Below are 16269 nucleotides of genomic sequence, written 5' to 3'. Positions count from 1 at the left end.
AAGAGCTGCCAAATTTTAGACTACCGTATTTTCACTCATATAATGCGCATATGTTGAGGATGGAGCAGAGACAACACTGGTGAAGCGTTCTTGGAGCCGTAGGTGATGCCGGTAAAGGACCCATGATTCGGAGCCGAACAGGAGTGTGGGTATGACAACGGCTCTGTATACGCTAATCTTTGTGAGATTTTTCAGTTGGTTGTTTTTCCAGACTCTTTTGTGTAGTCTTCCAAAGGCGCTATTTGCCTTGGCGAGTCTGTTGTCTATCTCGTTGTCTATCTCATCCTCAACATTCATTGGAGCGACTTCATCTCCAACATCGAAGTACTCGAGATGGCAGAGGCCGACAGCATCGAATCCACGCTGCTGAAGATCAAACTGCGCTGGGTAGGTCACGTCTCCAGAATGGAGGACCATCGCCTTCCCAAGATCTCCACTGGCCACCGAGACAGAGGTGCACCAAAGAAGAGGTACAAGGACTGCCTAAAGAAAGTTCTTGGTGCCTGCCACATTGACCACCGCCAGTAGGCTGATATCACCTCAAACCATGCATCTTGGCGCCTCACAGTTCGGCGGGCAGCAACCTCCTTTGAAGAAGACTGCAGAGCCCACCTCACTGACAAAAGACGAAGGAGGAAAAACCCAACACCCAACCCCAACCCACCAATTTTCCCTTGCACCTGCTGCAACCGTGTCTGCCTGTCCCGCATCGGACTTGTCAGCCACAAATGAGCCTGCAGTTGATGTGGACATTACCCCTCCATAAATCTTCGTCCGCGAAGCCAAGCCAAAGAAGAATGCGCATATGCATATAACGTGCAGAAAATCTTAAACTAGTATAGTGCACACACATATTCAACTCACAAGAGCAATTTGCATTTACTTGGGACAAGGAAACAATAAACATTACACAGTCCCACTATCTACCACAGTTGATCTCCCGCGATTTACATCTTCTCGCAGACGTGTCAATCTCTGATTGATATCTTCCTGCAACACATTAACAAGCTTTGGAGAAGAATCAATTAAATAAATCAAACACAAGCTTCATAGTTATTCAGGATTTTCTGTCATGACTGAAAAAGCCTTTCTTTAAAATATACCTTATCTTGTTAAAGATATTGTGCAGTTGAGAAATTTATGGCTTGGTTTGGTGTAATGAAGATGATTAAACTGATGCTATTAGGCAGAATCATCCTAATGAGGTCTCAGAAGCCCTTTTCACACTAGCAACCCATTAAATAGGTGAGTAAATGACCTGTGTTGCAGTACTGGGTGAGCTGTTCACAATGGACCATGAATTTCCTGATTCATGTGGATCCTGGATCTGGAGGGGGGCAACCTCCAGTGGTGACATCCCAAAGTGACCTATTACATGCTCACAGGGCAGTGAAATCGTAGTGGGAATAAAGCATATATGCACTCAATGTATTAAAGACTGTGGGGGAAAAACCCACCCAATTTAACAGGATGTATGTGCTCAATGTATAAAAAAGCATGGGAAAATCTACTGCAGTAGGCTTCAGATTGTTCAAACTTAGGACAAACCCACAGAGCTTGTCATTATTCCCTTAACAATAGAGTACAGTACAACTGTTTAAATAGCATTTACATTGTATTGAGATGATTTAAAGCACAGGTAGGTGGTGACAGCTCCACTGGCCCCCTGTAGCAGCTCCAGCAGCCACCCTGTAACAGCTCCACCGGCCCCTTGTAACAGCTCCACTGGCCACGCTGTGACAGCTCTACCAGCCCCCTGTAGCAGCTTCACTGACCGCGCGCTGACAGCCCCTCCAGCTGCACGCAGATAACCCTGCCACCCATCCTGTGAAACATAACTGCACTGATATTAAAACTACCAGCTTGACGCTTGCACGCAGGCACTAACGTCACTAATGATGCCCTATTGAGCAGGTTGGCCATTCACACTAGAGCTGAGTCAACTCGGCTGCGCACTGATGCAACCCCCTACCAAGTATCAGAGCCTGGTTGATTTTTACCCACCCCCCTCCCACCTGCACAGTTTGGAGTGTTCACATTGCCAGGTGACCCGCTACATTGCCCAGTTCAACCCAGATTATTTGGCAGTGTGAAAGGGGCTAGAGGCACTTGGTATGTTAATCTCCTCCCTCATGCAACAGGTCTAGACAATTAACATTGATAAGATACAATGCCTTAGCCAGAATATCCTGTTTTTTTGGAATACCACAGCTCTCAGGCCAAAGAGATATTCCTGAGTCTGCCAAGATTAAAATTTTGAATTTTCCCATTTTGTATGTGCCCAATTCCCATGTTCGTCTGTCAATTGGGCATGATGTTTAATTGCCGCTATTACATTCCCTTGCCCGCTATAAATTTTACATGTTGTTTCAATATCTTGTATAGCACGCACACACATATAATGTGCAGTGGGTTACCTGGTTTGGAAAAAATGCATATAACGCGAGCCTTTTCTTGGCCAGTATCATTTTCTGAAGGTTTTCTATTATTTGAAGGAGTGAAAGGGGTAAGGGGAGTTTGGAACATGGTGGTGTTGCTAAGATTGCCTGCCCATCGGCATGTTCCATTCAGTACGAAGAAACTGTAAAAGGCAAAAGAAAAAGAAAACCACTGGCTTCAGATGAACCCAATGCTTTCTAATTATTCATGATATTACCTTTATCAACACTTGTTTTTTTCTTTAGTTTTTTAGTGTTAAGTATGATCCCATCTGTACTAAGCTATCCAATCCGAGAAACAGGGTCGACACCAGGGGGGGGGGGGCATCTGCGGGTAATCCCCCCCACCAAAACGAGGCATTGTGACCTTAAGCCTAGCGTCACTGCCGTCTAGCGGCACAGCGGGATCAATGGCCATCTTTGTTAGCCATAATCCCCCACACAGCTGGAACCGCTCTGCCAGTGCCAGGGAAATAGGAATGCCTGTTACCCGTAATGCATCATGGCAAGATTGATGATACAAAGCAGAAGAAATCCCCGGGCGTCATGGGTGAGGAGCACAGGGCGGGAAGGGTCTGTGTAGTGGCACATGGTATCACATCCACCCTGCAGTGCTGAGGGCCTGTCGAACCGGCCTTTGGTCTCTGCACTGATGGAAGCTGTTCCCCTGCGCTACCTTCCGACCTGCTACCTGTTGGGGATACACATGGAGGAGGTTCATGCTAGGAAGGTTGGCAGCTGATATTTTTTGTATGTGTGTTTATTGTGTGCTGTGTATTATGTATGCTTTGTGTGTGTGTGTGTGTGTGGGGGGGGGTGGTCTGGAGAAATGCTGTTTCATCTGGTTGTATATGGACATACAAATGATAATGAACTGAACTTGAATTGCAGTGTAGAGAAAGAAGAAAGTCCTGCTTCTGGGACTGTTTATTGCATTCTAACCTTGAACATGCTCCGTGAAGCATACACCTTCGGCAGCCCTGGGACCCTGCAGCACCCGAGAGTTCCTGAAGGAGACCAAAACGTATGCTCCAAGACCAGATGCCAATGCCAATGCGCAGTGCAGCTTCACCATTCCCATCCTCCCCTCTCGTGGTTACTCTAATGCCTCCACTAAGACTTGTTCTGTCACCGACCCTGCCCAAGAAATATTCCTTCTGATCGTGTGACTATCACATGCCTCATAGTCACTTGTCTAGAAATGTATTTCACAAAAAGGAACTGCTACAGATACGCAATGTGCCTTGCCTATAGCCTACATATTGTTCTTCATCCCCCTGTGATGCTTTCTTGGCAAAAGTCCAGATGGCTCTAGATGAGCATTATCTCAGCAAGTGGTTATAGGACTTTATGTATCTGAATCCAGTGGTTCCCAAAATTCTAAAGCATTGCTTAACTCATCAATGATTGCATGTGGTTGTACAAATGTAAAATTTCTCTGCTTTATCTCTTGTGATGCTACACAGATGTACACCAAAACATATGGTTGCACTGCCATAGCGTGCTCCTCTGAAAGCCCATTTTAAACCACAAAAAATGTTGTGGCCTTGATGTTTACATCAAAATCCAGACAAAACTAGTTTAAAAAAAATTCCATGCAGTTTATCCAGATTGAACGACAATTTTGGCTTGCTCACTTTGGGAACCTCATACAGACATAAAGTTCAAAATATATTGCAGGAAGTGTTTGTTGTTGATGGTGCTGCCTGCATTAGTAATGTTATAAGCAGTATTGGACTCTTTTTGCTTTATGCAGCATTGAAATTTCTTATCTGCTTCTCATCCTTTGCAACCATGAGAAATGCTTAACTTCACAGGACAGGCAGCAATGTGGATTGGATGTGCAATAATTTATTTAATGGTCTGCTTTGATGTATGGATTCTTTACATGAATTAGATCAGAGATAGATATTTCCAATAGAGATTGGAAACTAATTTGTATTACAAATAACAAAAAGTTATCAGAGTTTCTGAGAATTATTTTGATGAACCTACATGTAATTTAAATTTGAATGCATGCACATCATTTGAATACTGCACAGGTACGTAAAGCACCATTTGTCAAGAAATTCAACTGAATACTGCCATTTTTTTCATTGTTGTCCAACTGAACATTGAGTTCATTTTTGCAGGAAGACATAGGAACTATCATGAAGCAGTGCATGATATGCTGCAGGAACTCATTGGCTTAGGCAGAATCCATAAAAGGCAACATATAGTCAATGTTTTATGCTGTAACCATTCATCAGGAATAGCAAGAAATCAGCAGATGCCAGTTTGGGGGGGGAAGGAGCACAAGTTGGGAGGTGAGAGTTGAATACAGGTCGGAGCTGTCACAGGGATAAGTGCCGGGGAGCATTTAGTGGGAAAGGTCCCACTAGTGGGAAAGGTCATGGAAAGCAGAGAGAGGAGAGTAAGATGTTCCTGGTGATGGAATCCCGTTGGAGCTAGCGGAAATTTCTGAGAATAATAGGTTGGAAGCAGAGACTGGTGGGGTGATAGATGAGGATGAGAGGCATCCTATCCATGTTATGTCAGAGGTGGGACGGGGCTAGGACAGATGTGTGAGAAATGGAGGAGATGCTGGTGAGGGCTGAATTGTTAGCAGGGGAGGAGATGCCCTGGAATGTAAAGCCATGTCACAGGAACAGATAGAGTGGAGATGGAGAGCCTGGAAAAAAGAAATGGAAGGAACACCATCATTCGAGTCTGGATGAGAAGAATTGCTATCAGGGTAACTGTGGGATTGTAAAAGATGTCAGTAGATAGTCTGTCAACCAAGATGGAGGCAGAGTGATGAATATAGGGGAGAGAGATACAGTTCATTTCTGATTATCTGAAAACCACTTAACTGAAAATCTTAGTTATCCGAAAAATGCTTCACAAAAGCAAGTCCCATGTTTTCATCTTCACCCTCAAACATCATCTGTCAGTCTCCAGATCACATTCATCCACCCCTCTCACTAACCCATGTCACTGATTGCTAGGTCCTCCTCCACTCCAGGCACAGCAAGGAATTGCCACTCACCCACCCAAGTCTAGCCTTGGATTTTGGGTTCAAGTGTAGAATTCTGCAGGGTGTCAATGACCAAGTCAGAATTGGGGCCCTACCACTAAGCCCAGTTTGTGAATGTTAATGAAAGCACTTGAATGTTTAGGCAGGAGTGGGCACAGTTCCAATGAAATTCATTGCGATGACTGTCCATCAAATTACTTTTAGAAATAAAGTGCCATGGACTAATGCTACTTTATGATCTTTTAACCCAACTAAAGAGATTTTTTTTAGATTATGGTTCTTGCAATTTGTGCCTTCAGAGTGATTTTAGAATTTACTTTGGTAGTACTTAAAGCTTTCAATATGTTGTTGACCCTTAAATCTTGGTACATAACTTTTTATACTTGATATCGTGCTTTTCTTCTCTGGTTATTTAAGCTAACAACACCTGTGTTATTCCATGTGTTTGCTCAGTTATATGATGCCTGTAATGGCAAACAGCTTGGATGGCATAGCCAATTTAGCTCGATGTCACCTGACTGAACATCAGGAAGACCAAAGCTATTGTGATTGATCCCTGCCACACATTCTGCATTCACAACTTTTTGGAAAAAATAAGTAGAATTAAAAAAAAAGAGTTAAACAGGAAAGACGACAGACACTTGGATTGTAGTGTAGTGCACAAAAATACTGGAGAAATTCAGCAGGTCATGCAGCATCTATAGGGAGTATAGGGTAACCAACGTTTTGGGCCTGAGCCCTTCATCAAATGAAAAATGAAGTGGGGTAGCTCTGACTTTCAGAATGACATCAGAATAGTGAGAAAAATAGAATTAATTTAATTGGAGTTAAGAAACAGAACAAAATCATTGGTATAATTTGTCCATAAGTCCTTCAATAGGGTGACTGTATTGTTGGAGAAAGTCAAAAAATGAAGGGGACTTGAAATGATAATGTAATAATTTTAGGCAATTGAAATTTTAACATGGATTCAGTGGCAAAGGTGATTTTTTAAAAAAGCCATAAATATATTCATACAATCTTTAAACTTTTATACATTTCAAATATATATTAAATCTTTACAAAACAAAAGAAAAAGATACATTTTCCTTCAAAGTTCATAGGCAATAGTTTGTTCTGGCACAATGGTGCTTTTATTGATATCCTCACTTTTTTTCCAATACTCTCATTAATTTCATGTCAAATTTTAATCATATGTATTAGAATGGGGTTATCTAGTTTTTTTTTGTTATTAATTTGACAATCCATTTATAAATGAAATCTTTTGCTGTATCCTCTCATTGTATGTAGTCCCATTTGGACTCATGAGGGAGAGTTCCCTTCTTCAAAAAAAGATGAGGAACCTCGCCTGGGCTGCAAAATAATGTGGTAATCTTAACCCTCCCAACCTACATTTCCACGTCAATGTTTCCATAGCAATCCTAGCACTTTGTTATTCCAAAGAAATGGTTTTATGTGACCAACAAGTATCTTAAAAAAAAGTTCTTAGGCAAAGAAATTGGCAACGATTGAAAGAGGTATTGCAGTCTTGGCATCACTTCCATTTTCACACAATTAACCTTTCCAATTAAAATAATAGGCAGGACTTTCCATCTTTGTAAGTTCTCCTCTATTTTTCCAAGCAAGTGGAGATAGTTAAGTTTGTGTAAATTTTGTAGATTACGATCTACCATTATTCCTAAATATTTAATTCCATCCATTTTCCATTTAAATCAGCTTCCTTTTTGATATTTTCCACAGTCAAAATTTGTTAATGGCATAATTTACTTTTTTCCAAATTAATTTTATACCCTGAAACTCTCTCATATTTTTCCAGTGTGGTCTGGGGTTTGGTCAAAGACTCAGCCGGGTCTGATAAGTATAGCAGCATGTCATCTGCAAATAAATTGATTTATGCTCTTCTTGTTTAACTCTGAATACCTTTATATTTGGATCTCTCCTTATAATTTATGCTAATGGTTCAATCTCCAAGGCAAAGAGGCTTGGAGACAGAGGGTACCCCTATCTACTGATGTCTCCTCCACTGCTTCAATAGGAAGTGAATTCCACTGATTCACCATCCCCTGGATAAAGCAATTCATCCTCATCTCTGACCTAAATTTACTACCCTGAATCTTGAGGCTATGTCCCCTAGTTCTGGTCTCCCCTACCAATGGAAACAACTTACCTATCTCATTATCTTTATGTTTCATTATTTTACATTTCAGACTTAATATCCACATTTCATCCACAAATTTTGCTTGGCTCAGTTCCTTTGTCAGTCTCTTTGTCCCTGACTCACAATATTATAATTTCTAGTCTTGGTTTTGTCATCACATTGCTCACCAACCTTTTAACTTCCACCCTACATAAAATCCTGCTGCACCAAATCACACTCACCCAAGATCCATGTTACATATACCCATGTCAATCCCTCTTCCCTCAAAGTATTGCACTTACATTTTCATCCTCCTCTTCATATCTCTTCATTGCTTCGCCCAACATTTTTCTATGTTCTTCTTTTCTGCATCCTGAAGTCAAGCAACTTAAGGCTTTTGTGTTCTCCTACCCTTTGCCTCCCTTGCTACATCATTTTCCCCTACTACATCATTCCCCTGTTACATCATTTCCCCCACTACTTCATTCCCCCATTACATCATTTCCCCTCCACTACGATTTCCCCCACTACATGATCCCCCCCCACTACATCAATCCCCCCATGTCACACGTGATAATGCTCACCCACACTGGCCTACCTTTTGAATTCCCTCTCAGAACCATTCCAACAGTCCCATTCACTTTACATCTTTAAAATCTGCCACAGAATTATTTTTTTTAACATGATTTCAGTTGTCCTTTCTTATTCCTGACCAAAAAAAAGCTTGTGATTCTTCTCAGATTTCAGATTTATAGTCAGAGTACATACATGGAATCACGTGGAACCCTGACATTCTTTTTTCTGCAGGTGAGGCGGAATTACCACTTATTGGTAGTTCAAAAAAACTGTACAGTGTATACATGTAAACAAATAAAGAACTGTAAACAGATAATGAATATAAACCTATACCTCTTTCCTAATGGCAGCAGCAAGAACAGAGCGTGTGCTTGTTCGTTTTATTCTCTCCTCCCTTTGGTGAGCAATCCAGCATGAGTTGTGCATGAAAACCACAGTAGAATTACAAATTAGTGCCAATATTTAACTGTGTTGTAAGAAGACTGTAAGTTGTATTATGGGAAATATCAATATGGACCTGCTGAACACTCTTACATAGAATTGTGTTGAATACACCACCCAGAAACAGGCCATTAGCCCAACTCACTTTCAGTGCATATATTCCGCTGATATCAACTGCCATTCCAGCCCATATCTGATTTCCATTTGAAAACATTGAAGCCAAGCACTGCTTGTGGTAGTTTATTGCACATTCTGACCAGTCCTAAAGTGAAAAAAAAGCTCTCCTTTTTGATACATTGGATTTATTACTAATTGGCTGCACTTTAGCTCCTATTTTGAATTTTTTCCACAATTGTAAGCAAAGATTTCAAAATTATTTTATGGGAGAAAAATTAAATTAATCCAGAAACCTAAAAACTCATGTGACTAGATATTGAAGAATTCATTCTCATACTTCTGTAGTGCATGTTAACAGAGGCATAAATGTTCCACATCTACTTTGTCTGACCCTTTAGTAATTTTAAAGACCTCTATTAGATAGCTCCTTAACTTACATTAATTGAAAAAGTCACATCATCTGATCTTTCCTGAAGACTATAGTCTCCCAGTTCTATAGCATTCTTTTAAATATGATTGGCATTTTCACCAGTAAGTCAATGTCATTTATATATTTTACAGAGCAGAATGATGCATAGTACTCACATGTGGCCTTTCTACTGTTTGAAATAAGTTTATATTGGATTTTTAAATCTTTATCCTGAAAGTAAATCCAACTACTCAACTGGATTTGGTGTCATACATTGCCACTTAATCTTATCTGCTAACCTATCTTTCAAGATCCCTTAACTGTTATATCCCATGGGAAGTTCTGGGCAAATTATAATGGAGGTGAAGATAGTGGCAATCTAGGGGAATTAAGAAAGAGTTTATTACACAGTGATTTAGAATAAACAATCTGGAGGGTATTTCCAATGGCAGAATCAGTCAGGCCTCCTTCAAGAAACTTTGAAGCAGATCTTGGGCATTACCAAGGCCTGTTTGAGTTAGTATAATGGATTTATGTTAATCTTTAATTTAATGTTATTTATTTCTCATATTGTATATAAAAATGTCTTAGTAAAGTAAATTGTGGAGTTAAAGTATTGTATCTGTATTCTTAGTAGCTAGTTGTGGTGGTTACAGAGGCACAAAGATAACACATTAACATTTTAAACATTATTTTAGATAGCAGACAGAAGCCAGTTTGAGATGAAAATAGATGCTGATTGAAGTTAGAGTCAAGAAGATGAAAAAGATATGATGATTCTTGAGTTATTGGAAACAATAAGTGTTATTTCAGAAGAACCTGTATAAATGCATGGTCATTTTTTAGTCCTGAGGAAACCAGATTTCTCAGAGCCATAAATGGGCTTAAATGCTTTTAGTGTATTTGTTTCAAAAGACCTTATGAGCTTCAAAGACAGAAATGATGTCACATACCATGGGACATGAGAAATGAGAGAAATCTATAATCAAAATGAGAGACAGAGTTGAGTTTATTTTGGAGAGTACAGAAGTCAAAACCCTATGTGAGAGGGGTTGAAACATTGTGAAAGACAGGGTTGAGTTAGAGTTACCAGAATTGGTGCTGTTGTGTGTGTTACTCCTGGGAAAAGAGTATTATCAGGATGATATTTAGTCTTTTAGATCAAAATTTGAAGGTAATATAAAGTATTTTGTGTTGATTCTCATTGGAAGGGATATCTCAAAGTAATGTAGCAAAATGTCTGCATTAACATCAGATAATAGTGTCAGAATGAATTGTTTTCACTAAGAAGTAGATGAAAGAAATAGGATTCCAAAAATCAGGAGACTGGAAGTGGAAAGGGAATTTTGACAGAGTTATGGGCAATGAGTTTCGAGAGGTGATAAGGTATTTCCATGGGCTAGAATCAATGGCTTTTGAAATAAGGAAGACCATTTTGCTGTCTCTTTGGAAAAGAGGACAGATTTCTACTGGATCTATTTTTGTATGACCACTTCGTTTAACCCTTGTCTGGTTTGTTATTTCATCATGGAAGAAAATAGCCATTTTGTATTACCTTTGGGTTTGTGAATTCATCATAGAAGAAAATAACCACATTGTGAGTAACTAGGCCTGAAGATATAATTATTTCTGAACTGAGCATTTAAGACCTTCACACAAGACTAAAATGATGCTGAACTTTTAAAGATTGATTTTTCAGAGTGAGACTTTAATCACACACACACACACACACACACACACACACACACACACACACACACACACACACACACACACACACACACACACAAAGTGGGGTTAAATCTAGAGTTAAGTAAGAAATGTTATGTTAATAATAGTTTAATAGAAAAACTATTAGTTTGAATGTACCATTGTCTAATGAATTTTCCATTGTTGTTCTTGTATTAATGCTAACAAGGTCCCTTTAGTCCCAAACAAAATTTAAAAGGATTGTTAGTTTGTAACAGATATCCCTTACAGGAATAAATGTTAGCATTGCCACATCATCCAAGGAAATGAATATACAAGGCCTGTTAGAGAACTGAACAAAACAAAAGCACTTCCCCCTCCACCCTTCTCAGCAGTTCTACTTCATTATAAGCATAAATCTGGGCCAGATATTCTTTTGTGGTCATAAGAAATAGGAGCGGAACTATGCCATTTGGCCCATCAAGTCTGCTCCACCATTTGAATGGCTGTATTCTATTCTTCCTTTCAACCCCAATTTACTGCCTTCTCCCCATAAGCTTTGATAACTTTACTAATCACGAACCCAACAATCTAATGACTTGGCCTCTACAACTGTCTGTGGCAATGAGTTCTACAGATTCATCATCCTCTGGGTGGAGACATTTCTCCTCATTGTTCTAAAGGAACGTTCTTTTTTTCTGAGGCTTTGTCCTCTGGTCCTCAACTCTCCCGCCACTGGAAACATTATCCTGTGGTGTAGAGAGACTAAGTGGCAGATCACTTGAGTCTCTGGGACTGTCCCATTGTTAATTTTCTTTTTTCTTTGTGCAATAGTCCTGTAGCTCTGTTAAGCTATTATTTCCAGGCTAGCACAGCATCTTCCTGACTCTTGCTATTGAGCTTGATACCTGCCAAGCAGAGTTGCTCTCTTTCCTCAATAACCATTTCAGTCATTGTCCTTGTCAACTAGAATTAACCTGACATCATTAAAGGATTGATCAAGTTATAGATGAGATTAAAGCAAACTGCAGGGAATCAGAAATCAGCATAATTATTCCTCCAGCCATAATGAATTATGGGTGAAAATTAAAATGTTGCTGTCCTTTCTTCCTCGGGTGTTCTAGCCCATGGAAATACCTTCTCACCTCTCGAAACTCGTTGCCCATAACTCTGTCAAAATTCCCTTTCCACTTCCAGTCTCCTAATTTTTGGAATCCTATTTCTTTCATCTACTTCTTGGTGAAAACAATTCATTCTGACACTATTATCTGATGTTAATGCAGACATTTTGCTACATTACTTTGAGATATCCCTTCCAATGAGAATTAACACAAAATACTTTATATTACCTTCAAATTTTGATCTAAAAGGCTAAATATCATCCTGATAATACTCTTTTCACAGGAGAGTAGCCACTATTTTGAATAGGATGAGTTGAGGCCCTGGGCTTTAACAGTAACTCCTTTTTTGTTTCATACAAATGCAACACAGTACCTTTTTTATATTTTCAAGGCGAGTAAACATTGATCTAGATATATCCACAACAACCTCAGATTCCTATTTCCTGTTAAATATGTTAAATGAATTGACTGTTCCATTCAACTCATACTTCCTATTTTGATACCTTGGCCTATACTAAAAATATTTTTTTCTTTAAAAATGAATGGCAACAGTGAAGACTAATTGATAGGATGGAGTGCAGCTGACCAGTGAATATTTTGTCTGAGCGTCCCACGCTGAAAAATAAAGTAGCGCCTGAGCCCCAAGACATTTTACTATATGTACAGTCCTTCCACGTTCAATGATATTTCCTCACATGCTTCTCCATGATGTAAAAAAGAAATCAGGTATATCTGAAGCTGACTCATAGGTGAAAAGTTGATTGGTAGTTGGGAGGGGGAGGTGAAGGAAGAAGCTGCAGAGGTCATAGGTGAGAGAACCCCAGGAGAATTGGAGTTACGATTGAAGCCTTGCATCAATGTAAGGATCAAATGATGAGTAGATGCTTTGGGTCAAGTGGTTGGTAAGAGAGTCAGTAGCCAGGAACTTTTAAGGCAGATCAAGTCTGGAAGAGTCACGATAGGAGATTGTTGGGGAGGTGATAAATAGGAGTTCTACTGATGGGTTGGACAGAGATTTGGGTATTTCTAGAGGAGGGGGCCTCAGTAATTGGCATTGGGAAGTGGGTAGCGGATTGAGCACGTTCAAGCAGCAGAGGTATTTGGATATGGAGTGGGACTGATTGGCAGTTGATCAGGGTGATTAGATGGCTCATAAACTGAGGGAGATGAGAATAAGTATATTGAGTAAATATTGCCTTTGTCATTCGTGTAAATGTGAAAATCCCTGCAGAAAAATTGAAGGATGCATGTGTCTGGGGTCCTCGACTAAAGCATAGAGGACATAGAGGACCCAGAGAACGGAATGGGACCATTCAGCACAGCTGTTTTGCCGCGAGCGATTTGGCACAGCCCACTTTGGCGCAGAACTAATAAATGGGTAGTTTCCATTAGTTTCCAGTAGTTATTAAAATGCCATCAACACTTTTGACAAAACGTGGAAAGGAAAAGTGCTCATACAATGGCTATATATACGTTTTTGATAGATAAGCTGCTGATAAGATAACAAAGTTTTGGAGATGAGAGGAAGGACATTTGCAAAGCTCGAACTCACATTAGAAATGGTGAACTAGTGAAACAAATTAATGAACATTTGCATACAACTTCGGCATGGAAGGTGGAAAGAGATACCGTCATTTCAAAGATAAAAGTACGAACTGCTGAAACTGCTGAGGGAACGGCACAAGTGATTAACGAGTGGCTAGAAAATATGTCTGAAGCTTGCCAAGGAACGATGCCTAGCAACAGAGCACTGAAGAAAATGGTCCATAGGACAAGGGAAGAAATTGCTGATTACCCAGTAAATCCAATAAATTTACAAAAACTTGTAATTCCAGATAGCTTTAAAACATATTCCGTGGATGAATATAACGAAGAACAATTTTTACTAGCCGGCAGCGGTAGCACCACCTGCAGAATTCTTATATTTGGGAGAAAAGGCAATGCCAAGTTTCTGAAACAATCAGAAAAGTTAAGTGTTGATGGAACATTCAAATTTTTCCCACCTCTAATTTTCACAAGTTTATGTTATTTTAGGGGAAATACATAAAGGTGTGTTCCCACCGTTGATTGCTTTACTCCCAAATAAGTTATGAATGACATGTGATAAGTTATTTGAAATGGTTCTGGAAATACAGCCTGAATGCTGCCCTGACATTATCAACTGTGACTTTGAACTTGCAAATTTCACAAGTTTACAGCAGTATTTTCCTCCTGCGGAAATCGGGATGTTTTTTTCACTTGGCTCAAAATATGAGAAAACATCTTGTCAGTTTGGGACACTTGAGTAGGTATAACATTGACTCAGAGTTTTCTTTGAGAGCTAAAATGATAATTGGTCTTGCATTTATTCCGATTGAAAACATTGATGAGGCTATTGAACATTTGGCTGATGCGCTTCCAGATGAACTGCAACCGCTGCTAGACTGGTTGGAGAATAACTATGTAGGTAGAAGATTACACAGAGAAAATGGTAGGCGTCCACCGCTTTTTCCAGTTGGAATGTGGAATTTATATGAAATAACTTTAAACAATGAGGACAGAACAAACAATCATACAGAAGATGCTCACAGGAGATTACAATGCGAACTTAGTGTGGAACATCCAGTTATTTGGAAATTTATTGACAGTTTATGAAAAGTTCAGAGAGGAAGGGACATTTATAATGAACATCTTGTAGCAGGGCATGATATTCGGTTCAAATTAAAGAAATTCAGGGAAGCAGACGCTCAAAAACAAACACTTGTAAGAAGATACAATGGGAGAAATTATGTTGAGTATTTAAGAGAGATAGCCCATAATGTTGAATAAATGTCATATTTTAGATTTTTCGTTAATTAACTTATCTCTAACATTTTTACTAAAGAGAATAAACATTTTTTTTAGTTCTATGTAAACATAATAAAGTATTACAAATTCCCATCTTGCTTTCATTAATGCTTCTAACTAAGCCTGAACATGAGCTGTGCCAAAATAGTTTTGTACCTAAATGGGTCTTCAGCAAATTGGGCTGCGCCAAACAGGATGTGCCAAATCGCTTGCACCAAAATGGCTGCGCCAAAAGGTCCTAAATCCCCCAGAGAAACATGCAGTAAATCCATAGCTTACTCCTCTGAATGATTTTTCATTGAAATTGAATTGCTTGGTAGATATCAACATGTGCTACCCAATTAAATTTCACAGCTTTGTCTTTTGCTACCAAATCCGATTTATTAAAAGAATCAAATTATAGGCTGGAAGAATACATACAAGTCTACTGCCTGTTTGGCTGCAAAGATCTCCTTGTTGCCTTGCTTGAATGACTTATGGGATATGACACAGTAAATGTTTGCCTCTTTTACCATGTTTATTCACTGATCCCAAAGGTTTCTACACCATCTACTCAGCTGCTATGCACTATGGTTAGGGTTAGAGTTTACACATTCAGCCTAAGTGATTTCTGCCATTCCTGGACACCTACCTGTTTAACCTCCCACTTTAATTTCTTCCCAAGCTATTGGATGGAGTTTGTTTCAAGCAGACTCTTTTGGATTCTTATCCCAACATAATTGCCTAACCTGAATGTGCCCCCTGTCACCTACAAAACTGAGTTCATCCCATGTATTAAAGCATGACACAGTGGGAGAGTGTAGTAAGGACAAACAAAAAGTGCAAGTAAAATAGGTGAGGATAAAGAACGAATAAGTAAGAAATAATGATAAGTATAAAAGGAGGGAACTAGAAGATGGTGATAGATAGAGAAGTCATGTATGTGCAGGGGAGGAAGTAAATGCTGAAGTTAAAAGGGAGAAGGACTGACTTAGAGATGCAAAAGAGTTATTAAAACTGTGGGAGAGAAAGATATAGACAGATCAGAGGGGAAAAAAAAGAAAGAAATGAGAAACTTGCAACTGGATTTTGTAGGGAAATACCAGCAAGTTTGGGTGTTGGAAATGCATATTGTGGGGAATCCACATGAGGATGAAAGTTCTTTTGCATTGATTTCAATGGTGAATAATTGGAGGAGATTAAGTCATGTAATTTTTAGGGCTATTTGAATTTAATTAAATATTGTCAATTGTTTTAACTTTTCATTTATTTCTAAAATCTCATTTCAAACCTAAAAATATTGGATACAGGTATACAGAAAAATCTTGCATTATTTTTATTATATAAATCATACATACATTCATGCCAGACCCATGAGGAAATTTGACCAAGCACCTTCTTTCAAAAGAAATCCTCACTTTGGTATCATTTCCCCATTGTATTGTGCGCTCATAATAATCAGTGTACTTCTGACCTGCTGACAGAAATTGTATCAGTAGGTCACATCCTGCAAACTACAT

At 39.3% G+C, this 16269-nt stretch overlaps 1 protein-coding gene across 5 annotated transcripts in view; it reads left to right on the top strand.

The window, feature by feature from the left end:
* The window catches only part of nr3c2 (nuclear receptor subfamily 3, group C, member 2), a 435445-nt gene that overhangs the window by 309159 nt on the left and 110017 nt on the right, over window positions 1–16269 (top strand). The window lies entirely within an intron of this gene.

This window comes from Narcine bancroftii, chromosome 3 (genome assembly GCF_036971445.1).
Source record: "Narcine bancroftii isolate sNarBan1 chromosome 3, sNarBan1.hap1, whole genome shotgun sequence".
Lineage (NCBI taxonomy): Eukaryota > Metazoa > Chordata > Chondrichthyes > Torpediniformes > Narcinidae > Narcine > Narcine bancroftii.
The sequence above is the reverse complement of the archived record's forward strand: the minus strand, read 5'-3'. Positions and strand labels throughout refer to the sequence as shown.